This window comes from Lathyrus oleraceus, chromosome 5 (genome assembly GCF_024323335.1).
Source record: "Lathyrus oleraceus cultivar Zhongwan6 chromosome 5, CAAS_Psat_ZW6_1.0, whole genome shotgun sequence".
In the NCBI taxonomy this organism is placed as follows: Eukaryota; Viridiplantae; Streptophyta; class Magnoliopsida; order Fabales; family Fabaceae; genus Lathyrus; species Lathyrus oleraceus.
Window position 1 is genome coordinate 77206643 of NC_066583.1, and position 7046 is coordinate 77213688.

The following is a 7046-nucleotide window of genomic DNA, read 5'->3' on the forward strand; positions in this document are numbered from 1 at the left end:
ACTACACCACCATTAGTTGCCTTCTTTCTGGGATCGCCATCATCCCTAAAACCACCAGGACCATTGTTGGAGTTACCCTCTTGATTATTTCCACTATTGGCAATCGAAGCCAACTCAAGCTTCTCCACCTTCTCGGCGATTGCTTTCTGCCCCAGGGCGAACCCTTGCATGGCGTTGATCAACTCACTCATCTTCTCTTTCAGCTCGAGAATGTTAGCGTTGGATGGATCCATCATTCTGGGTTTGTTGTGTCTGGTAAAGTATCTGTGCGGACGAGCTACGTGCAGAGGGATGACTCTGCGTGAGCGAGCAATGATTCCTGTAACACTCAAACATGTTAGAAACCGACACCTGCAAAATAGAGGACAAGTTATTATGATTCATGCCTGAATGCAATGTCTATCCGTATGAGGAACATTTTGTCCTTCGATCCTGGCTTCATCGAGACGGATAATAATTCGACAACAACATTCTGACATCAATCATCTGGCTTTGCCGTACGGAACAGAAAGTTGTGCATTAGCAAAGATATTACCTGACCATGTGTGTGCTACGTAAGTGTAACACGGAAAAGCAAATAAAGCTTTAAGATCAATCACTGAATGATAATAACCACTGTATAGAAAAAGTGCACAACACGTGCGAGAGTCATATATCATATCTGATACAAATCAACTTTACAATCCTCCAGAATCGGAAAGAAATACGAGCAAGTGAATTCCGTCAACATGCCTAACGGTAACCCAACACATGATAAAAACTGCAATAAAAGTCTAATCTGAAGAAGGTCCCACAGAAGGCTCTGCATCATCAACCATCCCGGTAAACTTCGTAGTGAACCTGAGCTCAGTGTTCTCCTGCTGAAGTCTTCCCACCTCTTTCTGATGAATCTTCATCTGACGGAAATAATGGTCCCTCTCAGCTAGATAGTGATCTCTCTCGGCCATAATCTTCGCTTTCTCTTCTTCCTTAACCCTCAGCTTCACTTCCCACTCTGCGGTAAGGGCTTTGGCTCTAGCTTCCCTCTGAGTCTTCATAAGGACTTGTCTCTTCTTTTCATCTTCAGTGACCTTCAAAGCTCTAGCCAACTGTTCTTTGGTAAGGTCGTGCTCATTCGTAGATGACTTTAAAGCTTGGTTGATCTTACAGTAATAGGCGGTGTCTTTCTCAAAATGCTTCACCTCCTGAGCATGTCTCTTAGCCTGGTCTTTTGCTTTCCTCTTGACTTCCTAATTAGCCAATTGAATTCTAGCAACACTCATTTCTATTTCAGTCTTCTCTGCTTGCAGTTGATCTCTTGCCCTCCTCATCTCAAGAAATTCTTCCATACTGACAGAAGAGCGTGGCTCCTCAATCAACGGATACCAAAGATCACTCACAGGAAATGGCAGACGAGTGAGTTCAACCCTCTTTCTGAGCCAATCATCAAATGGAGGAAAAGACCTGTTATTAGCTCTACCAAAAGGAATATTGCCTTTCCTTTGAATGTTGCGCCATGCATCAGACACTTGTCCCAACAATGACTGATTACCCTCAACCGGGAAGTAGAAAGACTCTTGAATCTCACGCTCGAGGGGAGGAACCTCCATAAAAAATCCCATTTGTCTCTTAAGAAGCGTTGGGTTATAATTAATACACCCTTGAACTCCTATAAGGGGCACGTTGGGAAAACTCCCGCAGCTGTAAATAAAATCTCGCCCAGCCACATCAATGTGAGTCCAAGCCATGTCCTTGGCTCGCAAACCCATCAACTTGGTTGCCCAATTTACAGTATGGTCAAGAAAGACAAAGGCACCCTTGGAAGGCAAATATCCCACGAACCACTTATATAACAATTGAGCACAACATCTAACCAATCCTCCACGTCGCTTCTCGTTCCGATTATGGACCGAATAATAAACATCCCCAATCAAGGTAGGAATGGGATTCTTCTGAGAAAACACCCGGATGACATTAATATCCACAAAATTCTTCTGATTAGGGAACAAAATAATTCCATAAATGCTTACGGAAAGCAAAGCACAAACAACCTTCCAATTACCCAAAACAGCATGTTCCTTGGCTTTGGCCTCCAAGAAACTCAGATGAAAACTGGGCAACTTTCCTTTCTCCTTCAAACCTTTCTTAGTCACTTTCGGGCTCAAATAAAGAGCACGAGAAATCTCAACAATATCAGGTTCTTCCTTAGTAACATAAAAAGGAATCTGGTTTCTGACCCGAATGCCCAGAATACTGGCATAATCCTCCATCAAAGGTCCCAACAAATAGTCTGGAAAGACAAAACATCTCAAACCCGGATCATAAAACTGGAGAAGAGTATGGATGGCACTCCTATTCCCATCTGTGAGCCTGAAAACCATCTTCGTAATACTGCCATAAGCCTCACGAAACATCCCCACATGGTCAGGCGTAATCAATGCTATCATACCCTTCAACACGTTACTCTATGGATCAAAGAAATTGTATACAACATCAGCTTTTAAGTCGGTCCTCATACCTGGAACAAGGATGTCTCTCAACCAGAATCTCAATCAAGAATGTACCCTGCATATGGATAAACATGAGTTAGATGCGGATAAATGCAAAATGGGAATGATGCAGATGCATGAATGCAATTCATAGTGCCATCCTCCAAGACATCTGAACATCAACTGTACTGGATTCCGATCTCAGAACTGATCACAACCATCCAAGGGACTAAGTAACTACAAATCCAACTCGGGGGATCCAAATAAATGGAACTGGAGGATACATCACCATCATCACAGGAAAGTCACTGGACGGATAGCAACAAGATCATCTAAACAAGTAACCCTAAATCTAACCCCGGGGATCCGAAATAAACGGAACCCGCTGATAAATACCACAGACAGAACTCTGGCGTGTCAGAAATAAATATCCATAAATCCAACTTATAAATAGAAACCCAGATCACGAACCGAACCAAAGTCACCATCAAAGAGTCACCAACAGACCGTGTACCTGTAGGAACCAAACCCCTCCCCTCACAGGTGAATTCTAATAAGGTCATCCTAAGGCGGATATTCGGTCTCGACAATCGGATGAGATACTCAACGGGTTTGCCCTTTCGGGAGTGCCGTGCAGCTCTCATAAGATCATCTAAACCAAATATCCGAGAAAGAACGGTCACCGAAGTCAACAACTCAAAAGAGATAACCCAACCATAGTGGAAACTCCACAAGGAAGAGCTTTCTCAAAAGAACCTCGTCCGGCTATGGTATGTCACGTCGCAACAACATGTTGATCCAACATGAGAGGAAACATGAGACCACGCTAATCCTAGGTGTATACTCGGGCTTGGGTTTTAGCCCCACTCAGAACACCCATCCCTAAATCAGAGGAACCACACCTGTCCAGAATCCAGCACAGTGATAACATGATGCATGCAAACATATATGCATATATATATATATATATATATATATATATATATATATATATATATATATATATATATATATATATATATATATATATATATATATATATATATATATATATATATATATATATATATATATATATAATCACAGTATAACAATCACAAAATGCAATAAATAAAGCAGTAAAAGCAACCCAAACTACCCTAAAAACTACGCTAGAGAGCGCTAGGATTGACTCGCTTAGGGAAGATGGACCAGCAAGAGGTCAACTAACGTCCCCAGCAGAGTCGCCAGCTGTCGCAACGCGAAAAACAACCGGCGGGGAAAATACAGAGCCGCCACCGACGCTATTCATCCTATGACGGAAAGGGAGCGCAGGACTAACCTAAGAAAGGGAAAGGAATGGTCTTACGACCAGAGATTGCAAGGTACGGGAGTTGGTTACGCAAGGAGAAGGATTAGCACCCCCTCACGTCCGCCGTACTCGACGGGATCCACGCTCAAAAGATAGCTCAAAGAAAAGAAAAGGGTTGTTAATAAACTGCTCAAAGAAACTGCACAAACTGGAACGATAAACAGGTGGGGAGAGAAAGAAGACGGAGGAAGTGGACTCGGCAGGATGTCGCATCTTGTGCCTACGTAGTTTGTCAGAAACAAACATCAGAGTCGACGTAGTTCGGGAAAAGGAGACATGCTCGCTAAGACATCTCGTCTTATGCCTACGTATCTTCTTTATCCAGAGGAGAATCAGAGCACTCGTAGCTCGGCTAACGCACGCCGAAACAAGACACCAAAAAAAAAGGGACGCTGAGACGTCAAAAGAAACACCCAAAAGGAAACAGAATGCCAATACATGGACTTACACCCGACTCCCAACAATAACAAACGCTAACCAGCGAACACCAAAGAAAAAGGTTATCAGAACGAACCCCAACAAAGTAACCAAATATCCAGAATAAATTCCCGATATGTATAACCAGTCGCCACAAATGAACCCCAAAGATGAACCTCAAGTGAATAACAATCATTAGAAATGAACCCCGAAGATGAACCCCAATATGAACCCCAAGTAATAACAGAAGAAATCTCCCAAGTCAATATAGGTGAACCCCGAACAGATAACAGGTAACCAAAGTGAACCCCAACTAGTGAACCCCGAATAATAATAGCAGAAATTCCCCAAGGTATGAACATACAACACACACACGCTGAACAAACGGGTACTCACACTAAAGAAAACAAATGCCAGAAACCAAGACACGAAACGATAAATCCCCGTTGGGAATAAGGGTAAACAAACAGAGACTCAACAATGGAAGAGGGAAAGAGGAAACAAAACAAATATAAAAGAAAACAACTAAAGGGTGAACACACGCGAAAACAAAGAAAAGGGTGCCCGAAGAGATTGCTCTCAACCTCCTGCCTACGTATCTCATCTGGTATGAGAATCAGGGCGACGTAGTTCCCCTTACCAGGGGTAAAACACTCTCCTAACCAGAGACCGGGGAAACAACAAACTAATAGGGAGACTAAGACTCGGGCCTAATAGTTGTCATGCAATCAATATCCCTAAGTCGAGGTCTCTAACAAGAACTTAACTCATCCTGAAAGCGAGTCAACTCAAGTCTAAACTCTACATATGTTCAACTTCCTCAGAAGTTAATCGCACGACTCCTACAGAAATGGATATGAGGAGAGGAAAGAAAATGAACACACCAACACAAGTAAACAAACATCACACACTATATCCATACAAGAGTCTCAAACAATGGGTGGGCTTTAGTCAAGAGGAGTCATATCAACCTCGACAAACAAGCCAAACTGTAAGGGGTAATCTGTAGCTCTTAACCACTAACATTGAACGTCAGGGTGAAGCTGATCAAAGTCTAAATGAGGATGAGACCTCATGCTCTTTACCCTGGCCAGGGCGAGCTCATGACACAGGAAGCGTGGGGATCCAGAAAGTGGGATCCTTTTCCACTTGACTGACTCTGGACAAAAGATCTGGGGCACATGTTCAGAAGCATCAGCATATAGTGCGAGCATAAAGAACGACACACTGAATAACGGGGAATCGGTTACATATCCCTATCTTCTGTCAATTGCCTCTGCTCTTGGAGGTCTTATCAAGTATAACACATGCCTCTTCTTGGAGGTCTTTAGGCACAATTTTAAACAAACACAAACAGAGCCTCTGAAGGAGGACTTGCCAGCAAAGTGCCTGCCAAAAAGGTGACAGGACTCCAGACTACATGAAGTGAGAAGCTAACTACCTGAGTGGTGTGTCAACCATAATCCAATGCTCAAGCAAGAGCTAAAGCAAGTAAGCAACTAAGGTACCTGTACAAAGACTAAACAGTTAGTACTTCAGTCATAAAACCAGAAGACAGGCAGTGAAACCCTCTAACAATTACACAATTCAATGCATAAGTGCCCTGGCACTCAAATGAGCTCACCACATCAATTAAAACCCTACAAAACAAAAATAGGTCAGAACTCAATGCATTTTGTATCTCACAAGGTGAGAACAAACCCAATCATCAATGATGAGTATCCAAACCTGAAACAAGAGACAAAGTAAGTTTATGTACATCCAATCAACACAACAAAGCATAAATAAACAATGGCATGAGATGAATTGAATCAAGATCACGCAAAGTCAGAAGTAGGGTCCTTCAAATGACCACCCAATAATCCATACTCCAATAATCCAAAATCAACCATAAACCCCTTGAAAACTCAAGTAGAACAAGCTTGCACTCAAAACTTGCTCACCATGGCTTCATACCTCTTCAAACACTTCTTAAAGCTTCCCAAAAGATATGAGAACCCCAAATAAAATCCAACCAATGATCACAAGCCCCAAACATAACCATATGAACCCCTAAAAATCAACCACCAAGGCCAAAGATCCACCATACTTCAAATACCATTCAATTGCTTCAAAAAGCTCCAAAATAGGCCTAAATCACTTCAACAAGCCACCACAAGCCTCAAACCATTCCAAAGTTCACAAGTCAGTAGGATCATGCTTCTAAAATCATCTCTAATGAGTCACAAATCCAATTTATAAGCCCATAAATTCATCTCATACCAATAAGAACCTTCACTCACTCAATACCTCATAAGTCTCCTTGAGAATTCACTAGTGTTCCCAACCTTCAAATAAGCACCAAATAAAGTATGACTTGAATGAATGCGCCAATCAAATGAATCAAGACTCACAACTCATGGATCAAACCAATGCAAAAGAGGAAAAGGCTCACACTACAAAGAAAACCCCAAATCAAGTCAAAGAATGGACCAAGAGCAAACCCTAAAATTGGGTCAAAACCCTAGTACAAGGACAAGATTCAAAACCTCACCAAATGACCAATCCAGGACCCATCCTTTTGCATATCACACATTCAAACACTCCCTCCAATGTCCTCAAAAGGACCAACATCAAATCAATGATCAAGTACCTCAACTGGCCTATGCCATGTAATGACCAAAAGAATGCACAAAATGAACTTCCAACTTAGAAAATTCATATCAAATCAGAAATGCATGCAATGACTTTGGGATTTTTTGTATAAGTTCCTTATGCCATGAATGTTCAATATGCAAAATATCAAGTCAAAAATGATGCAAATGCTATGT